The 22,500-nt window shown below is 39.0% G+C and overlaps 1 long non-coding RNA gene across 1 annotated transcript in view; it reads right to left on the bottom strand.

Moving 5' to 3' along the window:
• The window catches only part of LOC121042694 (uncharacterized), a 40,483-nt gene extending 24,322 nt beyond the window's left edge, over nucleotides 1-16,161 (bottom strand). The window contains exons 1-2 of the long non-coding RNA XR_005796387.1: nucleotides 15,811-16,161; nucleotides 3,260-3,338 (exon numbers count right to left, since the gene is read on the bottom strand). This is a non-coding gene — a long non-coding RNA (uncharacterized LOC121042694). The remainder of the gene's footprint in view (nucleotides 1-3,259; nucleotides 3,339-15,810) is intronic.
• Between the last annotated feature and the right edge of the window lie 6,339 nt (nucleotides 16,162-22,500).

Below are 22,500 nucleotides of genomic sequence, written 5' to 3'. Positions count from 1 at the left end.
TAGACCATCAATCATATCTCCTTCAAACAGATCTCTGCCCTGAGATTATTCATTATATATTAGGGCCACTTAAAAAGTTTTCACACCAGATTCACTGATGAAAAGATTTAAATTGTCCATAATCTTCAACGTCTCTTTTAGAAGCAAGAGTCTGTGAAGTAGGTTACTTTCTTCATGAACACAGTTTTCATTCGCTCTTTCGTTCCAATCGTATTATTTCTTAAAAAGAAAAAAATACTATTCACCTTATGTTGGTTACTGTTCTTTAATAATATCCTGATTCTGACTAGAGTCTGTTGTTTGGTGGCCTCTCCTCTTTATATTATCACACGTTCAAGGTAGTTCTCTGACAAATCCACAGCAACCGAATAGAAAATTCAGGCTTAAATAAATGCTCACTTACCTCTTATGTTTTTGGCATCTACAAGTTTAAGATGACCCGGTGATTTGTGCAGTGTTTTTTATGCAGAGGGTCAAAGCTTGCCCTCGGGTGCCCATGTATGGTTCCCCTGGGGTTTTGTCCCTTTAATGGAAATTACGCGTTCGCATCCAAGGGCAAGATTCCTCCCAAAGGGATTTATCCTGCCTCGATGTGCAAACATAATTCTCATTAAAATTAATAGGAATCGTACACATGCATCTAGGGAAGAAATAGACTCCTAGGTTCAGATCACCTCATTCTGTTTCATGCCAAGGATGACAGGGTCTGCCCTGAAGGTGGGCAGGTAGCCAAAGGTTGGAGAGCTCAGATAAGCAATCAGAACTTCCAGCATTCACCATGTGTGAGATTCGGCGATTTTTTTTTTTTTTTTTTTTTTTTTTTGGTCTTTGCAAGAGTTTGCACAGGAAGCCTAGCTAGACTCTTTTTGCTAAGCTTTTCTCCAGCATTACAATTATTTCCATTATTTCTTCTCCAGGGAGTTCAGGAAAACTGGGCATTGCTTATACTTGATTCTCGGATTGAAGGTTTTGGATCGTTTGTATTTATCAGAATCATTGGACCATAATATTTGTCTATTCTCTCCTTTTGTAATGCTTCAAAAATACCTCTTATTTGACTGGATAAGTGGTATTTAACTCCTGGTGTGTTTTAGGGCCTGAGAAATCAGCTCTTTATTCGGGGGAAATGCAGCTTTAACGCACACATTGCTAAAGTTGTGTAAATTCAACCAAACAACCTTTGTAGACCAAATGAATCTATGTAGCATGAAAAAAAGAGTAAACTTAGCATTTGATTAATTTCATCATTTCTGTTGAAACCACATAAATCAGCTTGTAAAAAAAATATAACCCCACTTTTCTGAAAAAAAAGTGTCTAATTGAATTAATTTTAACTGAATAATTCCACCACCCCTAATATTACCATTCTGAAGCATATCAGCATTTCAAATTCTTCTCACCTTTAAAACCAGCATAGCATACAGGAAATATTAGTGCCTTTATTGATTTAGTTATATCAATGTTAGCAACATATTTAACGTTAGGATTTTTTTTTAATCTCCTTAGGAAGCAGATGATACAAACCAAAATTTGACATCAGCCAAATAGAGCACAAAATCTGTACTAAGGAAGGATATGTATATACAATGAATAGCTCAGTTAGAAGATATGATAGGTGACAGTCATCAGGTATCCTTAAAAGAAAAAAAAAACAGAAAAGTAGGACACTGAAGTGACTACATAAACAGGTAAATTAAACCTCTTTAATTTTTAGTTGCTATCAAATTGACCAAGTAGTTCATTGAATCATAAAATACCACCAAGCAAAACACATAAGCCAAGAGTTGAGACTCAGTTATATGATTAGCACAGTTGCATCAGAACCTTTTTATATCTAAGTAATGACTCAGAGGATATGGAAACAATCTAAAAGATACATAGAGGTAGATACCAACTTCAATGTTCCTTCCTATTGTCGGTGACACCCCTCTTTCCTGATTCTGTCTTTTACTGGATGCACCTTCTTCTAACATCCCCAGCTTTCATCATCAACTTGTTCTGCTCACTATCTTCCTCGGACTATCTTCCTCGGCTATGTGTTGCGTTCATGATCAGGCTTCAGCTACCATTTTGGTATCAGAGACTCCCAAATTGTTATATCACCTCTTAGCCACTTTTCTGAGTTCTAGAGCCTACGAACTGACTACCTCAAACTCAATAGGGACAAAGAAGAACTTCCCTTTTCCTTTAGACTTGTTTATACCTACTTCAACAATGCAGATTAATAGTGACTGACACAAGGAAACAGGCCTTAGAAGTGCAAGTTACACCATATTCTGCAGAATATTGGCTATAAAACTAAGTCTATAAACTGAGACAGAGCACATCATTCTCAAAGAAACTAGATAAATTATAAATGTTGTATAAACACAGGTATAATTACTTGTTTTGAATGAATATGCATCTGCTTAAAATGATTTATCTCAAATTACTTGTGCAAGCTCTTTCTTCCTCCTCAAATTAAAGTATCACCCACAAAATATATATATATATATTTTTTTTTTTTGGCTGCCATATATGCCCTAGCTAAAGAAATGAAGAGTTTCTTTGAAGTTTGCTAACACCATACGGCCTTTCAGATAGCGATTTCTAGATGTGGCTGCAATTGTTTCCCTTCACAGTTTGAATTTTTTTTTTTTTCAACATTTATTTATTTTTGGGACAGAGAGAGACAGAGCATGAACGGGGGAGGGGCAGAGAGAGAGGGAGACACAGAATCGGAAACAGGCTCCAGGCTCTGAGCCATCAGCCCAGAGCCCGACGCGGGGCTCGAACTCACAGACCGCGAGATCGTGACCTGAGCTGAAGTCGGACGCTCAACCGACTGCGCCACCCAGGCGCCCCATCCCTTCACAGTTTGGATGAAAGCAATCTACATATTAACCCTAAAAATTTTAGTATGTGTATAAACACTATTTGAGTCCCTTGCTGGTAGATAAATCAGCAAATATGAATGCAAAAGTATCTAAATATGTAATTATCAATAATTACCAAATTATTCAATTTCATGCCAATGGACTTAGAAGATTCAAATGGATAAGGACTACATGTGAATTTAGTTTTTCTCTTTTTTATCTTATATGTTAGACTCCTTAAAAACTGAAAACAAACTGAGGGTTGATGGGGGGTGGGAGGGAGGGTGATGGGTATAGAGGAGGGCACCTTTTGGGATGAGCCCTGGGTGTTGTATGGAAACCAATTTGACAATAAATTTCATATATTGAAAAAAAAGAAATAAAAGTAGCATATGAATACATACCAATCGAGAAGAAATTCAAACAATCCAATAACATGTAGAATAACAGTGGAAGTCCCTCTTCAGTACTCAGTCCAGTACCCTAGAGATAAACAAAGTAGTGGGTATCTACCTCTTTTGTCACTGCCATAAAACCAGTACCTTAGAACAATCACTAGTAAATGTAAGTATTCACTAAATATTCGCTACATTAATTGATATCCTTCCAGTTATTTTGTGTACATTTGCATATATATTCGGCATTAATATGAACATAATGTGCATACTATCTTTTGTTGTTGTTATAATTCCATCCATCTCTCCATGTATCTATTTCATTACTTTTAACGATTGCATCAGTTTCCATAGTATAGAGGAATCTCAATTTATTTAATCGTTCACCTTTATATTGTGCCTTATATTTTTCTGCTGTAACCGATGCTGCAATGTTTATGTACATGTGGAAATATTTTTTCACAACAGATTTCTAGAGATGGAATTTCTAGGTCAAGAACATATAAGCATCTACAGTTGTTCCAATATATACTCTTACCAGTGACACATACAATTATCAGTTATATTAAGGCTCTGACAACAGTTAACTCTATGCCTATGAAGGATGAGAAAGTGTACCTGCAAAATTGTTACTTTAATTTATATTTCCTTGGTTTCCACTGAGCTTGAGCAACTTTTTATGTGTTTATAATACATATGTAGTGTTTATTTCTACATAAATTCTCAGTTAACCAATTTTGGTTATTTTTTCTTATTGATTCATAAATGTTCTTTATATATTATGGACACTAACCTTGCCCCTTGTATAAGTTGGAAAAATGTTTTCTCTTGATCTATTACACAACTCTTGCAAAAGATTTATTTTTATGTGGTGGGGAAAAAAAGAATGATACTGCTTTATCACAGAAGATCTAAAAATGCCAAAAGGTAATTTCAGAATCATTGAGTAAGTTTCGCAAAGTCACTGGATCCAAGGTCAACATATATAAAACGTTGTTTTTTTTTTTAATTACTATTACTAAAGTATAATTGACATCAGTATCCTATTGGTTTCAGGTGTACATCACAGTGATTCAGTACTCTTTCAGATTATGAAATGATCTCCATAATAAGTCTAGCTACTGTCTGTCATCATACAAAGTTATTACCATATTATTGACCATAGTCCCTATCTTGTACCTCACATTCTCATGACTCATTTATTTTATAACTGAAAGGCTGTTCTTCCTAATCCTCTTCAGTTATTTCATCCACCCCCCCCCCCACCCCCCACCCAATTGTCCCTGCTCTGGTAGCCAACAGTTTGTTTCCTGTATCTATGAGTCTGCTTCTGTTTTGCTTTGTTTGTTTGCTTGTTTGTTTTGTTTTTTAGATCCCACATATAATTACAACCATATGGAATATGCCTTTTCCTGTCTGTCTGACTTCGCATAATACTCTCTTGTCCATTCATGTTGTGGCAAATGGCAAGATTTCACTATTTTTGTGACTGAATAACATTCCAGTGTGTGTGTGTGTGTATGTGTGTGTGTGTGTATAATATATATTATATATATATTATATATACACACACCACATCTTCTTCATCCATTCATCTACTGATAGACCCTTATGTTGCTTCCATATCTTGGCTATTGTAAATAATGCTGCAATAAACATAGGGGTGCATAAACCTCCTCAAATTGGTGTTTTCATTTTCTCTGAATAAATACCCAGACATAGAATTGCTGAATCACATGGCAGTTCTATTTTTAATTTTTTTTGAGGAACCTCCATACTGTTTTTCACCAATTTACATTCCCACCAACAGTGCACAAGGGTTTCCTTTCCTCCACAATCTCACCATTATTTCTCTTTTTTGATAAAGCCAGTCTGATCCATGTAAAGTGATATTTCATTGTGGCTTTGATTTGCATTTCCCTAATGATTAGTGATCTTAAATTGTGCTTACTTACATCTATGAATATTTTCTTTTTTTATCTCCTGGGTTTTGTGTCTTACAAAGCTGTACCTTTCTCTGCAAAGTTCATAAAAACAATACTTTTAGAGGGTTTTATTGTTTTTCTTTTAAGATTTAGCCTTTTGTTTCCTTTTACCTAATATGTATATCATTCTTCATTCTGTTAATGTGGATAGTCTATTACGCATATTCAACAATCTTATATTCTAGAAATATGTTCTACTTGATCATAATGTTAAGTCTTTTAATATACTGCTGCATTTAATTAATTTTATTTAATATTTCTGCCTCTATAATAATAAGGATATTGATCTTTAATTGAACTATCCTTATCTAGAGTTTGTTAGGATTATGTAACGCACATGGACTCTATTAACCAGTTTTCCATATTTTCCAATGCTCTTCTACGTCTTTAGAATTTAGGGTTTTTTTACTTAAAAAAATTTTTTTAATATTTATTTTTGGGAGAGTGCATGCAGGGGAGCGACAAAGAGAGGGGGACAGGCTGACAGCAGCCAGCCTGATTTGAGGCTTGAACTCCCAAAATGGGAGATCATGACCTAAGCTGAAGCCAGATACTGAACTGACAGAGTCATTCAGGTGCCCCTTTAGAATTTAAACAATACAACACATCTTTGATGTGATGGCCAGGTAACATTTATAAAGATCTGTTATTTACTTAAGTATTAGATATTTGATTAACCATTTCATTTTTTCTATAATCGTTCCTCCAATCATACAATATACTCTTATCGGTCTTTAACTAATGTCTCTTGTGTTTTCTCTCACACACACTCTCATTATCTTTTTTTTTTTTTTAATTTTTTTTTTCAACGTTTATTTATTTTTGGGACAGAGAGAGACAGAGCATGAACGGGGGAGGGGCAGAGAGAGAGGGAGACACAGAATCGGAAACAGGCTCCACGCTCTGACGCGGGGCTCGAACTCAAGGACCGCGAGATCGTGACCTGGCTGAAGGCCGCTTAACCGACTGCGCCACCCAGGCGCCCCTCATTATCTTTTAACACGCCTACAAAAAGATTTTGTTTTCTATTGTATTGATCTAAAAAAAAGCTCTGATATTATTGATCAAATCTAATATTCATTTTGTTTTCTATGTCACTAAGTTCTGTTTTAATCTTCATTCATTTCTGTCTTCTACTTGCTTAGATATATTTTGTTAGATTTTATCTAGTTTCCTGAGTCTAATACTTAACCCATGTATTTTTGATCTCTGCCTTTTAATAATAAATTCATTTAAGGCTTTTTATTTTCCCAAGTAACTCTTAGTGTATGATTTATATTATCTTAGAGCACAGCTTATACTATCAGTATCATTCATTTCTAAATAGTCCAAAAATTCCATCTCATTTTTTTTCTTTAACTCAAAAATAAAGAAAATAAGAAGCAAAAAGAAAGGAAAACTGGGAAATTGAGGAAGCAGCTGAGTAGGAGAAAAGCACATCCAAGTTAGCACGTAGGGTGATGTTAGCACCTCTGCCATGAGGCAGGACTGACTTGAGGCCAATGCTCCAGATAAATTTTGGCTCAGGATAAGAAAGAACTTGGTAAAATTCAGGACTGTCCAAAAAATGAAATGAACTGCCCTTGAAGACAGTGAGTTCTCTATTACTGGAGGTGTTCAAGCACAGGATGGGGAAGAATGCGACAAGGATACTACAGAAGGAATTCAAAGACGGAGTGGATAAATTACTTTTCAGATCTCTCTCACTCTGTTTGCTTGCTATTGTGTAATTCAGTCTACTATAAAGTGCGACAAATGGTGTCACAAAACTATTTTTAATTCAAGTAAACCCCCCACTGTAATAAACTCCATGGGAAATCAAGAATGCTTTATTGAAATATAATTGTGTTAAAATTAATAGTTTGCTTAAAACCACATTCCTAATCTGCAGGAGTTGTAGAATAGACAAAAGATGAGGCCGATTTTCTCTATAGTTTATTAATAAGTCAAAAGAAATAAGAAAAGAGGAGACACATCATAAATCTTTTCCTTCCCCTGGTTTCTGGGTCTTGAGCATAGTGTTTCTCCCTACGAGATAGTTTTAGGCTCGGGGTTAATGGCTGGGATGTTTGAGATGCTGGTGGAATTTGGGAGTATGGGTGTTGCTTGAAAACATAATAAATAAACTGCTATCTAGTCAGCTATAGCATAGGTAAGAACTGTCCATTTGTGCCCTTACTTCTGTTCCCAGACCTGCACTCCAGCCAGTGTAATGTACAACTCATCCTTTATGTGACTTAGTAGCTTCTACTCTCAGGAACCCAACTGGCCGCTTGGAGGACGGACTTCCCTGCCTGCAGGCAGGCTGCATATAAAGGTTATGCTGCATCAGGTACTAATTACCTTTGCTTCAAAAACACATCTCCTTTTGTCTTCTGTGCTGCTATCTGCTATCTCTCTGAATTCTTACCCTCTGACTTATCATGATTTCCTGTGCTAGACCACTCTAGAATCCTTTCCCTGGGCTCTGAACCCATGGAGCCTAGACAGACCTCAACCCTCACAATTCCCAGCAATTCCTGGGTCTCCAGATCCTGTCTTCCTGCCTCTTCCCAATCAACCAGCACACCAGTAATTTCTACTTAATACAATAAACATCATTTATTGTGCTAAATGATGTTATGGACTGAATGCCTGGGTCCCTCCAAAAGTCACATGTTGAGTCCTTAACCCCCAATGTGATGGTGTTTGGAGATGGGGCCTTTGGAAGGTAATTAAGGTGAGAATAGGTGTTTTCAGATTTATAAGTGACCACTGTGGCCGATGCCAGTGTGGGCGCTATCATTAAAAAACAAAATAAACCTTCCCAGGCAAAAAAAAGGTGAGAATAGGTCATAAAGTTGGGACCTTTGTGATGGGATTATTGGCCTTACAAGAAGAGGAAGATCTCTCTCTCCCTCTCCCTCTCCCTCTCCTTATGCCTCTCTCTCTTCCTTTCTCTCCTTCTGCCTCTCTCTCTTCTTTTTTCTCTTTCTGTCTCTCTTTCCACATCCCTTAGGTGGCATGCATTGAGCAAATGCCATATGAGGACACAGCGAGAAGACAGACATCTGCAAGGCAGGAAGAGTCCTTACAAGGAAGCAAATCAACTGTCATCTCGATCTTGAACTTCTCAGCCTCTAGAACTATGAGAAATAAATTTCTGATTTGTAGGCCACCCAGACTGATATTTTGTTAGAACAGCCCAAAATGACTAAGACAGCAGGTGTGACAATTATATAAACTATCCTCACGTAGATGTTATATGGAAGCATTTGCCTGACCATTTTTTAATCTCTAAGATAAATATCTTGACACCTGTTAACCCTATGATAGCAGAGTAAATGGATGTGGAGAAATCTGTTTCTAAAGAAAATGCTTATAAATAAATCAAGTTTTAAGACTACCTGAACTATTGACATAACTCAGATATATTCCAAAGGCTTTATTTTTTTAGACACGGCCTCCACCCTGAATGGAATCACAAGGGACCTTCAAGTGGAATTGCTTTCATCTGGGGACGAAATCAAATGACTGGTTTCATCCTGGTTGACTATGAGGGGACCAATGTATCTTGAAGATCTGTAATTCCAGTATGGCCAATGGGACAAAACTGAAAGGCCAGTATAGGAAATCTCAATGGGAACACTGTGTCCCTGTTTCTAAAGTGACTGGTATGTTTCCATATTTACCACTATGGACTCCATGAGAACTCAGAGGACAGGTATCTTTTTTCATGCTTTATTGCTCAGCACAGTGTCACAGATAATAGACACTCAGAATAGGTCTGTTGAATGAAAACACTGACAATTTCTTCGGTACTTTAAGTATATTACATGACCACCACTCCTAGCATTCTATATATTTCTTCATCTATGCATTCGGTAAATACTATTTGGTACCTACTCTGTTGCAAGACTCTGTTCTAGGCACTGAGGATGCAGGGAACAAAATAAAACCTTTGCTGTCATGGGGCTGACATTTAATCGGGGAAATGGGCAACCATCAAACAAACATATTAGAGAGAATAACATAGTATCAAGCATTAATAAATACTGTGAAGATGATTAAAGCTGCTGAGGGGCTAGAGAATGACAAGGAGATGCTATTTTAGATACGAAAGTAATGTTTGAGCAGGGATCTAAATGAAGTGAGAGAGTGGGCCCTCGGAATAGCTGAGCATTCCAGCAGAAAGAACAAATGTGAAGGCTTTGAGATGTGAGCGAGTCTGATGTGTCCGAAACAAGAAGAACAATGAGAGTCGTACAATTCAGGTCAGAATGGTAGATAGATGTCAGATCACACAGGGCCTTCTAAGTCATTGTTAGCACTTGGATTTTATTCGGAGGAAGCCATGACAGTATTTTTGAATCGGGAGTAAAATGTGAGTTATACGTATAAAGGATCATTCTGGTTGCTGTGAGAATAGACTGGGGAGGTGGGGGTGGGTAGTGGGTGAAGAAAGGGGGATTAGGACCGGTTAGGAAGTGACTACAGCCTTGCCTAAGAGAGGACATTGGTGTGGACCAAGGAGCATTCTGGAAGTAGTAATCAAAGAATACATTCAAAAAACAGGTGTTGCAAATAGACACAACAGGCTTTGCTGAGATAAGGCTAAATAAAAAAGAGAGGAGCAAAGGGTGACTCTGAGGTTTATGACTAACTGAGGTGGAGAGCACAACAGAGGAGCAGACTTCAGAGAGAAAACCATGAGTTCAGTTTTGAACATAATCTGTAAGTAGAAAAGTTAGGCACTTGGGCAAATAGATCTTGTACGTAAGAAAGAGGTCCAAAAGGGGTCTGTTCACCATATCTTAGGGGTGGCCCAAAGCTGGGTAAAGAGAGTGGTTCAGGAATTATTTGTGCCACAGGCCAAGAAGTTCAGGTAAAATAAAGACTGAGAATTGAACGCGGAATCTGGTAATGCCAGAAGTCATTAGTGATTTGACAAGAGTTCTTGAACTGGAGTGAAATGGATAACAGCCTGATGAAAACAAGCTCAAGAGAAAATGAGAGGGAAGAAAGTGGCAAAAACAAAGGCAGACAACTCTTTAATTTCTCCCTTGCTAAAGAGGGAGCAAAGAAATTTTCACATTTTTTCTAATTATTTCTTTACTGTATGACTTTGCCACAAGTCTGAATTCCATATCTTTATTTACCTTCAAATATCAGTAGGGCCCCAATGAAAAAAATAACCAAGTCACATGGGCCACCCAGTGACCATGCACTTTATTTACAGAGAAAATACTATGAAGAAACCTCTGGAGTACTAGACTTACAAAATACAATGTAAAAAGCTGACAGCAATGATAGACTTCTTCCCGTGACTGACCCTTGGTAAATGTGATACAGTGACGAGAAACCTGCTTGGAGGTGACATGTTTTTGAGGAAGGTACTGTGTCAGTGATGAGGCAGTGTCTAAAGATGAAAGCTTTTCCTGATTTACTCTCTCCCTTTTGTTTTTTTGAAGAGTATTAAGAGTAAGTGCTCTATGCGAGGGTCTGGAGGTTAGTGGGGAAAGGAGACTGAGACAAGAAAAGGTGTACATCAAATTAGCGTAAAGTGTCAAGTACGGAACTAAGTTTTTAGAGTGTTCGGGATGCCAGGCACCGGCCAGGGCATTGACTAAGTCAATATGGCGCATGGTTATGGAGCAAGCTTCCAGGCCGTATGACAAAACATTAAGCGAGCAACTGTATATGATTTTAATTCCTCTGGAAATACAGGGTGCTCCGAGAGCATAATTTTACGAGGCACCTAATAATCAAGGAGGCTAAACAAAGCTTGTGAGGAAAAGGGTTCTACGCTGAATCTGAATGAACTAGCAGGAGTTGGGAAGATATTAATTATGCCTCTGATGTGATTCAGTTGCCACTAGATTGTTTCTTTTATACTTTTCTCTAGTGATGGATGTTTATAAGATGTAGCGAGGGAAAAGCAAAACAAAGGTTTAATGATAACTATATGTTCCTTGAAAAGATGTACTGATGCCTAAGAAAATGGAAAGCACGTCATTTTAATGTTACTGTGAACACAGAAACTAAAGCGTGCTATTTCTATGTGAACCATGGGTAACCTTGTTTTTATCAGTTTATTTCCACTGGTGCTTTTGTGTCTTCGCTGAACACTTCCCTTTTTGTCACTCAAGTAATGTAATCACCTCCTTTTGTGTGATAATCATAGGTAATTAATTTTGTAACTGTTTCTGTCCTGTTAGACTGTTAATTGGATGTCTGTGAATCTTGTATCTCTCGACTCCTGCAAAAAGTTAATATATGCTAGTTTTGAAAGGACAGGGGTGCTCTCCCGATTTTGATGGTCAATTCTTATTTCAAATACTGTCTTCCTAGACATACTAGTGCTTGGGTATAGAACGATATCTTTTATGCTGAGATGAATTTCAAAGTCCTAAGGGAAAAAAACAACGGGCTATCCTTTACTGCCACATGTAATTTTCAGCATAAATCGATATTATTTGTCCCTGTTCCTTTGGTGTGAGGTCATGTGGATTGAAGCCAAGTTTAAAAAGTTAGTGAGTGATATAGCTGAGATAGGAACTCAACTCTAAATTGAATAATAAACTGAATACACTCTGAATCTAAATCAAGGTCTCATTCCAAAAGTGCGAAGATTGATTCCGGTACAGACAGGAGGGCCTAGCAGTGAGTCGTCCAGTTTCTAGAGTGACTGCCTTGGTTCACCTCCTGGCCAGACCAGTTAATATTACATAACTTTGTACTTTTTGCCTAATGCCACATATATAAAAAGGGGGAAAACAGTACTATTTAATTCACTATTTGTATGAGAACTAATTTTTTTGCAAAAAAACTTAATATATGTAAAACACTTAGCATTGTGTCAGCAGATACTAATAGCCCAATAATTTTTGGTTACTATTACAATTCTATTCGGTTTGTAACATATAACATATATAATTGCCTTTTTTTTTTTTTTAATTTTTGTTTAACGTTTATTTATTTTGAGACAGAGAGAGACAGAGCATGAACGGGGGAGGGGCAGAGAGAGAGGGAGGCACAGAACGGGAAGCAGGCTCCAGGCTCTGAGCCATCAGCCCCAGAGCCTGACGCAGGGCTCGAACTCCCGGACCGCGAGATCGTGACCTGAGCTGAAGTCGGACGCTCAACCGACTGAGCCACCCAGGCGCCCCTATAATTGCTTTAACTCTTATCTAGTAGTATCCCCTCCTGACCATATGCAATTACTTTATGCAACACAGATTTATACTGACTTTACATCGGAAAAAACTTTCTAAACTCTTAAAAGCACAGATCTTTTCCCCATTATTGCCCTGTGATTTTCGGTCTGAGTTCCTCATTAGTCCTATCAGACACAGGCAGTCATAGATTCACGAACTTCTACATTAAAGACTGATCTTCAAAATAGTATTAGATGCATATTTTGTCATATGTATTTTTTTACCACAATAAAACAGTAAAAAAGTAACAAAAATGGCATTGATTCATTTATATAAAATTGCATATATTTTTTATATTGTATTAATACTATATAATTACATTATATGGTATAATTTTATGTAACATATTTTGTATTTATATTTTTATATATTAATTGCATATATGTAATTACATTTTGTTTGCTTATTTTATTTTATTTTTTATTCTTTTTAATACTTATTTTTCAACGTTTATTTATTTTTGGGACAGAGAGAGACAGAGCATGAACGGGGGAGGGGCAGAGAGAGAGGGAGACACAGAATCGGAAGCAGGCTCCAGGCTCTGAGCCATCAGCCCAGAGCCCGATGCGGGGCTCGAACTCACGGACTGCGAGATCGTGACCTGGCTGAAGTCGGACGCCCAACCGACTGCGCCACCCAGGCGCCCCTTAATACTTATTTTTGAGGGAGAGAATGAGTGGAAAAGAGGCAGAGAGAGAGAGAGAGAGAGAAAATCTGAAGCAGGCTCCAGGCACTGAGCTGTCAGCACAGAGCCCGACGCAGGGCTTGAACTCATGAACCATGAGATCATGACCTGAGCTGAAGTCGGAAGCTTAACTGACTGAGCCACCCAGGCACTCCTTATGTGTTTATTTTATATAATCTATTTTTATTTTTTAATTTTAGATATAGATATGTGTAGATATATTGATATATATTAAACGCACCTAAATGGAAATTATCAACCCCAAAATAAGATCTGACAATGGGCCTAGAGGACTATTAAACATCAAACATCCACATGAATGCCAAAAAGCTCAAGTATCCGTATAGTTGGTCAACCCGATGCCATGTGTACAAGTATTTGGAAATGCCTCTATGATAATTTAAGTTTCACAACTTGTTTTCAAACATATGATACTGATGGACCCAGCATACATGTTATAAACTTCACCAATTTGTTCTTATATTTAATTGTTGAGCTGGGCTTGGCCCCGGGGGACCGCTAAGAAGAATGGAGAGTCCCTGCCCTCACAGAGCCTCCAGCATAGCAAGAGGCACCCAGATAACTGGAACAAGCGTATGGCTAGAATAAAGCATAGAAGGTATCAAAAATGTGTCCCTCGTGCCTTCTTTCTCACAGTGCTACTAAGGATTAGCAGTATCCAAACGAGGCAGTAAAACAACAACAACAGCAACAACAACAAAAGCAAAGAGGACATCAGGTTCAGGGAGACAGGTACCCACAGGAGGAGGGAGGAGAAAGGAACTCCTAGGATAGTGGTGGAAGGAGGTCCCAGAAGACCACTTCTACACGAGACGCGGACACCCCCAGCTAGGACTGAAGCAGGCCAAGGTCTCCGATGTCATTCCAGCAGAAGATTAAATGGATAGAATATCTGAAGTGCCTGAACCATGAGTTCAGGCAACAGGATGAGAGTCTGCGATCAGATTTGTGATTAGATATACAAAAAAACCAGGCAAACAATCAAAACAAAAGGGTAGTTATTAACTTCAGGGAAAGCAAAAGTGTACAGGAAAGGAAAAATACATATGATTTACCCTATGGTCAGTCGTGAATAGCATTTATAGAATCATAACAGTAAAAATATTAAATGACAAATGTCCACGGGGGAACGGAATGGATCCACGTGTGGCAAGCATAAGGAGAGAAAACCGATTCTATATTAAGAAACAGATTCTATATTAAGAAGTCAATAAATAAAGAGTAAACCAAGAAATCAATGTAAGAAACAAAACAAACAAATGGAGATAAACAAAAAAAACAAGCTTAAATACAGAAAAAAAACCGGTGGTTGCCAGGAAGACGTGGATGGGATGGGTAAAATAGACAAAGGGAATTAAGAGTATATGGATCTTGATGAGGACTGAGTGATTTATAGACTTGTTGAATCATTATACTGTATGCCTGAAACGAATATAGCATTATATGTTAATTCTACTTACATCTTTAACATCCTAAAAAAAAAAAAAATATTACAACTTAAAAATAAAAAAGACTGGAAACCAATTTAGTTACTAGCTATTGATTCTGCATGATGGGCATGCGAGTGTTTTATTGTTTTCTGAACTTTATTTGTTTTTAATTTCTCAAAGTAAAAATTACTGGTTTTTGGGGCGCCTGGGTGGCGTAGTCGATTGAGCGTCCGACTTCAGCCAGGTCACGATCTCTCGGTCCGTGAGTTCAAGCCCCGCATCAGGCTCTGGGCTGACGGCTCGGAGCTTGGAGCTTGTTTCCGATTCTGTGTCTCCCTCTCTCTCTGCCCCTCCCCCATTCATGCTCTGTCTCTCTCCCAAAAATAAATAAAAAACGTTGAAAAAAAATTTAAAAAAAAAATTACTGGTTTTTAACATAAGCCAGCTATACAACCAGAAGCTAAAACTGGAATTTTGCTGAATGAGAAACAAACAAACAAAAGACCTTTGGTATATGTGGACTTGGGCAAAAGTTGTGCGTCGGTAGAAGAGATACAAATGAACAAACCAGGCTAGGTCCCCCTTGAGTCTACTCTACAGTCAGATGGTTATAAAGCTCTTGTCTGTGTCAGGGTCTCCGCATATGTTGACATCTGTGCCCTCCACTGCCTCCCCTCCCCCTGAAGACTCTCCTCTTCCCCCCGCTACCTCTCACTCATCCTTCAGGTCCCAGACTAAATACTACTTCCTGTAGAAGTGTCGCTGGCCGCCTGACCCACCTTCACCACCACCCATCAGGTTAGTCAATGCCATTCCAGTAGGTTTACTGGTTCAGTGCCTTCCTCCCCCACCAGAGTTTACACTCTGCAAGGGATTTTCTCCAATTGCTCAAATTAAAACCCTTGAAGGCATCCCTGCCTTCTGTCTTCCTCTCACCCTCCATCTATAATTTTCAGCAAATCCCATTGGCTCCGTCTTGAAAATATATTCAGAACCTGCGCCTTCCTCATTTCTTTCCACACTACTAAAGCAGAGCCACAGTTCTGTTCCCCGAGAGCCACCTCTCTGCTTCCATGCCTCCCTCTTGCAGACCTTCTTCCACCAGGCAGCCGGAGGGCTCCTTAGAAAATAAGTCAGAAACGCCCCTCATCTCTCACAAGATGAAGAGTGCTCATGTTGGTTCACACGGCCCAATGGGAACTGGCCCCACTGCCTCTCAGTCCTCATTGTGCTCCTTACTCACCGTTCTTTCCACACTTCTTTTCCAGCCGTGTCCTGGCATTTCGTCATGGCACGTGGCCTCTCCACTGCCCACAGCCTCTCGTCTTGCCGACGCTCCGGGTGCTTACTCCCCCTGTTCATTCTGCTTTCTGCCTAAGAGTCGTGTTTTCACGTGCCATCCCTAGTGCCCTCACCCTGCTTTATTTGTCTTCCAAGTTCTTATCGCTACACGGCGTATTTTAGCATTGGCTGTTAATCGATCGGTTGGTCTTTGCTAATTTTTCAGCTTCATGAGGGCAAAGACTTGTTTGTCCCCTGTTGTATTCTCACTGCTAAAACAAACTTGGCATGTCATATACACTTAGTAGATGGTTCTTGAAACACCTTTCTAATTGAGTGAGAAAACATCTTGCCTGTTTTAGGAGAACTTTGGACCCATCGGAAGAGTGCTTGGAACACAGAGCCTCAATAAATACTTTGAATGAATAAAGTCAATGTCAAAGTACAATATGAGTGAGCTAGAGAGATTTTTCTCTCCACAATGACTGCCAATGGCAGTCAACTATTCTGATGTTGAAAAATATAGGAAGACTGTGAGAAAGGTACAGAGGGAGCTCGGTGGTATTAAAGAACAAATATAAAAGAATGACATTATCAGGGGTGCCTGGGTGGCTCAGTCGGTTGAGTGTCTGACTTCAGCTCAGGTCATGATCTCACGGTTCTTGGGTTCGAGCCCCGGGTCGGGCTCTGTGCTCACAGCTCAGAGCCTAGAGCCTGCTTCAGATTCTGTGTCTCCCTCTCTCTCTGCTCCCCTCACCTCTCTCTCTCCCTCTCTCAAAAATAAATAAACATTAAAAAATTAAAAAAAAAAAAAGAATGACATTATCTAGGGAGAGGGAAAGTATGCAGAATATCTAGGAAGGAAACTAACACTTATTGTTATAAGTGTACTCACTCACTGTATTCCAGACACAGCATCAGACCTATAGGAATATATATCATTTTTAAATTCTCATAGCTTTTTGTGAGACGGATATGATGAGTCCCATTTTACCAAGAAAGAAATGGACTCAGATAATTTAATTAAAACCAGGTCACAAATCTAACAGGTACAGCCTATCTGGCTGGCAGACTGTTCACACCCAGGCTTGGAGACTGCTCTCTGTACAAGCTTCATTCTTATGAAAAGTATTTTTACCCCCTACAGTATTTTGCACCAGAGATGCCTGCACTAAATACTCGATGAATCAAAGATCCCTTCACAGAAAAGGTCTTAAAGGTTGGGAGAAACCCAACAGGAGAAAAAATATATATTTGGGCTGATAGTGATTTTTAGTTTTTAGTCTTCCCAAAGCAAAATAAGCTTGGTAGAAAAATAAGAAAATTGTACTTGCCAAAAGATTAATTGAGGATGTGGTCTAATCATCTTCCAGAGCATTAAGCCAACCTAAACAGAAAGGTATTTTCAGCTTTGAAGAGTTGTTCTTATGCATGCAGAATTATAAATGGCCTAATGTTCCCTATATCTCCATAATTAACAGAATAATTATTGATCAGCACAAAGCACACAGTCTCTGGAGACGTGATTTGTGTGAGCGCTTAGCTTTTTGAAAGCTTAAATCACTGTAGTCAGTATTAAAAAATGAATTGATAGGAAATGTGGTATAATTAATCCACCTATTCTATTTGCACATGAACATCTTTTCATGCTAAATATCTCATTCATTTAGGAGAGAATACAAATGTATTACCGTGACAGAAAAAAAATAAATTGGAACTTTTATTTTCCCTGCCGTACTCCTTGTTTGTAATTTGCTCCGACTTCTCCTATATCGCGCAAGTTTAAAATATTTCTCAGCTTTCATCTGCCGATCACAGGTGCAAGGAACAGCCTAGGCAGAGGATTGGGGGCAATACTCTAAATCCCCTAGAACGTGTGTGCCCTAATGCTGTGCTGTTTGTCCTCCTGGCTCTCCAGCCTTCTCTGTTACGCTCAGTATTGCCGGGCCGTCCCCTGCAGGCTGCACAGGCCAGCCCCCTTTGCCAGCAGATTTCCTACGGGGCTCGGAAAATTAGAAGTAACCGGTGGGACAGTGGAAAGAAGAAAAAAGTCAAGATATATTTTTCCCCATCCCTCTCTGCCCAGGTGGCCTGGGGTCTGAAGCGACACTTGCCTGCGCTGTGCCTCCGGCTGCCTATCCGCGGACATGCCAGGTGCCCTGGACCCCTGAGCTCTGATAACACCATCTCCCTTTGTGTTCCAGCCCAGGGGTAACAGCGACTTCTTGCTGTTGCTAATCTCTGGACTGCCGCGCTCTCAGGGCCTGTTGCCTTCACAGTTCTTCCGTTTCCTGTGTAACCAATTCCTGTATTAAATTTCCTCTGTTCTGAATATTTAAAGCAGTTTGTGTTTCGCCATTTAGTCCCAGCTGTTCTAATATGCTTACTGCTTGACAGGAGGGACCTAGTTTGCCTTATTTCCTGCCATATCCTAGTACCCAGGAAAGTACCAGGTACATAGTAAGTAATCGAGGAAAATGTGCTGAATGAATGAATGGAAAATGCATCCTTTAGTCTGGTGATTCTCAAGCTTTATCAAGTATCAAAACTACCTGGAGGGTTTATTATAACATAGATTGCCACCCCCTTACATCCCCATCCCCAAATTTCTGATATACTAGCCCTAGGATGAGGCCCCAAAGTATGCATCTCTAACACGTTCCTAGGCGAGGCTGATGTTGTTAATCCAAAAACCACACTTTGAGAACTGCTGCTTTAGTCCAGGATCTGCCCTGCATACAGCCCAAACTGAACGTATATGGTGGAATCAACATCTATATCAATGAGCACTAACTTTTTATATTCGAAGGCAATCTGGCATGCCTTTTCAATTATTGTAACCACACTAAATATTTGTTGCGAAAGCAAGGAATTTTAATATCTTCTAAGCCTTTACCAGGAATGGTTATTACTGGTCAGTTAGGTCCTTTTTAAAAAATCTCATCCTAAATTTTTTTTTTATTTGCACCTCTTTTTTTTTTTTTTTTTAGGTTAAATACTGAAGAAAGCATGGCCAACCTTCATAAAATGCTTACCAATTTGAGGACTCTTAATCTTAGTAAGTTCCACAAAATAATGCTTAGAAATGCAACAGTTTTCATTTACAGCAAATATCACCACCACCCGCAAAAAAATACTTTCCCTCATTTAGTATCAATTGATTCCTTACATTTCTTTGCCATCAGATGCTAAATCTCAGATTAATACAGATGGAGAGCAGTGTAGGTCAGATACTGGAATTAACCAGTGTTTGTAATTCCCGGTATTTGACCGCCACTATGCTGTGAGGATGACTTAACCTGTCTGGGGGCAGGTCCACATCTGTGATAGTATATCCCCCAACATGCACCCAGCACAGGGCCTGCTATGTAGCAGGCAGTCAATACTCATTGGCTAAAGGGGGGGAAAAAAATAAGAGTGAATGAATTAATTCCTCAGTCATTACAAAGCGGCCTGGATCTTGGCATAGCTCATTTGGGGAAGGATTTTCTTCTGTCGATGCTCATGGCTCACATGTTTGCCTCTCTTTTCAGAAAATTCTTTATCTCTGGCAAGGATGGAATAAACTGACAAGGCTTTAATGAACAAGCACGGTGATGACCTACATCTATGAGACTGGGCTGTACCTCCCGAGGGCTTGTAAAAGAACACAGTTGTATCATTCCCTACCTAGGCTTGGTGAGATAAAATCTAAGTCATCTTTAATTTCTCTCTCTTCCCCTCCACCAGCCATTAGCAAGTTCTCCATGAGCTCTACCTTACAAGTTTATCTTAAATATCATTATTTCTCACTACCCACACAGTACCCACCCTAGTCCCAGCCACCGTATTTAAAAAAAAAATTTTTTTTTTTTAATGTTTTTACTTGTTTTTGACAGAGAGGATGTGAGCAAGGTAGGGGCAGAGAGAGAGGGGGACAGAGGATTCGAAGAGGACTGTGCTCTGACAGCACAGAGCCCGATTCGAGGCTCGAACTTACAAACCATGAGGTCATGACCCGAGGCGGAGTCGGACGCTTAACTGACCCAGCCACCCAGGCGCCCCCAGGCCGCCATCTTTCACCTAAGCTACAGTGACCTCACCTGTGCTTCCACTTTTGCCCCTTGCAGATTTCTCCACGTGATACCCAGGGTGATCATTTAAAAACACGGTTTGCCAATATTCCTAGAACAAAACCCAAATCCTTACCCTAAATGATCATTCACCTGCCTCCTCAGAGACCCCTCTTCTCCTTCATTTGAGTTCAGGTTCCTAGAAGCCACTAAGAGCAGAGAGCATTCCCACCTTCAGTGCCTTTGTTCCGGTGGTTTTCTCTGCCTGGAATAATCTTTTTCAAAACTTTTGTTCAAAGTTGCTTGCTTGTTTATATTTTTTTTCACAACACTCCTATCTCTGCTCAGTTTACCTCTACAGAAGGTATTCTCTGACACCCTACCTACAATAATGTTTCCTTCCCTCCTCTGAGTCACTTTGTCTTTTTCATATAGATCAGCTCTGAAATTATGTGTTTATCAGTTGGTGTATTTATTTATTGTTTGTGTCCACAGCAGAATGCAAACTCCATTAGGCCACAGTTTTTGTCTCTTTTTGTCCCCTCCAATTTATTGAGATACAATTGACATGCGACACTGTAAGTTTAAGATGTGTAGCGCAGTGATTCGGCCATCATATGTTGTGAAATGATTACCACAGTAAGCTTAGTTAACATCCAACATCTCATATATATATATAAGAAAGGAAGAAAGAAAGAAAGAGAAAAAGAGGAAGAGAGGGAAGAAGAAAGAAAGGAGGGAGGGAGGGAGGAAGAAAGGAAGAAAGAAGCAAGTATTTTTTTTTTCCCTTGATGAGAACTCTTGGGATCTAGTTTCAACAACTTTCAAACATACCATACAGCCGTGTTAACTGTAGACATCATGTAGTACTTTCTATTTCCTGGTCCTTACTTATCTTATACCTGGAAGTTTGTACCTTTTGACTACCTTCACCCAGGAACCCACTCCTGCCCCGCCCCCACCTGTGGTAACCGTAAGTCTGGTAACCACAACCAAAGTACCTTTGTCCGTCTTGTCCACTGCTGTGTTCCAGAGCTTTGAAGAGTGCCTAGCAAAAGGCAAGTTTCCCATAAGCGTTTGTTGAATGAATGAAACACCTAGCGTAAACCAGGCTTAAATTCAGCTCGGAAGTAGAAGAAATCTGCCTTTCCAGCTGCCCTAGTTCTGCCCCCCAATCCCGCCTCTGTTGTTCCCCACTCACGCCCACACACCCATGCACACTCTCTTGCACGGGGAGTAGATGCTGCTGTTTTCTAAGGTCTTCATAGTGCATAGTGTAACCGGGCATTATCCTACCGTGCACTCACAGTGCAATATAAGTGACGGAGTCGTGGTTTAGCTTCTGCGCATGTTATCAATGATCTTAAAATAAGAAAATCAAACTCTGGAAATCTGGCGCTTCATCATTATAGCATTGCTTATAATTGCAAACTATGAGAAGCCATCACATAGCTATAAATAGTAGATTGCTTGAGTAAACTATCATTCATACAGACCATGGAGTATCATACAGTTGTTAAAAAAAAAAAAAAAAGAGTGAAGAAGACCCATGTGAACTGACTTGGAGTGATTTCTAGTGTGTGTTGTTTCAAAAAAATGAAAAATGTGAAAAAGTGTACATGGAGCATGCTGTCTTTTGTTTACGGAAGAAGAAAGAATGAAAAAAAAGTACCCATTTGTTTATTTTTGCAAACAAACCCCAAAACCCCAGGAGGGATAAGTCAGAAACTAGTGAAACTGATTTCTCACAAAGGGTGGTTGGGAATGGGGTGACAGGGACAGTAAAGACACCCCCAGTTCTCCAAGTACCCTTTGTGTACAGTTTTGACTTTTAGAGCCATATTGATGTTTTACATATTCAATATGTAAAATTAAACCAACAACGGTGAGAGGGTAACAATGCCAAACTGTATACACACAGAAACAAGAGACCCCAACTATATTTCAAATAAACAATATAACCACCTTGAAGGAGTTTTTAAAAACACATAGTCTGAGTAGCTTTTGAACACAGTACTTTAATTATAAATCTTCATTATAAAAGCCAAAAAGAACTTTAAGCAAACCTTGGAATCTACTTAGAAGATTTATTTTTGTTTCTAGACAAGCATGGGTGTAGTGACTCTGAAACTCTTTTTATTATGTATTGTAGGATTGACCAAAAGACTAAGATTGTTAATATTCTTAGAAGAGAGGGTTCTCACTATGAGAGATACAAATACGCAGTGATGGAAAATAAAGAAGAACCCTTTGGTCTTAATTTGGAATTAGAGACCATTAACTCATGATTTTATACACACACATTACACACACACACACACACACACACACACACACAAAATGTGTGTTCCAAAAATATTGGTGATTTACATACATATAACATATGTGTATGTGTATATATATGTAATTGTGTGTGTATATATGTGTATATATGTGTAATTGTGTGTATATGTGTATATATATATATATATACATTTACATGTACATACACACATATGATTCATATACAATTCCTTTTCCCCCAAGTTCTGTCTGCTAAAAAGACCTAGAAGAATGACACCTTGGTAACAATGAAAACACCCAGGGCTCCTATCTTGGTT

Source organism: Herpailurus yagouaroundi, unplaced genomic scaffold, assembly GCF_014898765.1.
Source record: "Herpailurus yagouaroundi ecotype Mexico unplaced genomic scaffold, PumYag 186, whole genome shotgun sequence".
NCBI classification, from domain to species: Eukaryota; Metazoa; Chordata; class Mammalia; order Carnivora; family Felidae; genus Herpailurus; species Herpailurus yagouaroundi.
This window is presented reverse-complemented; position numbering and strand designations above follow the sequence as displayed.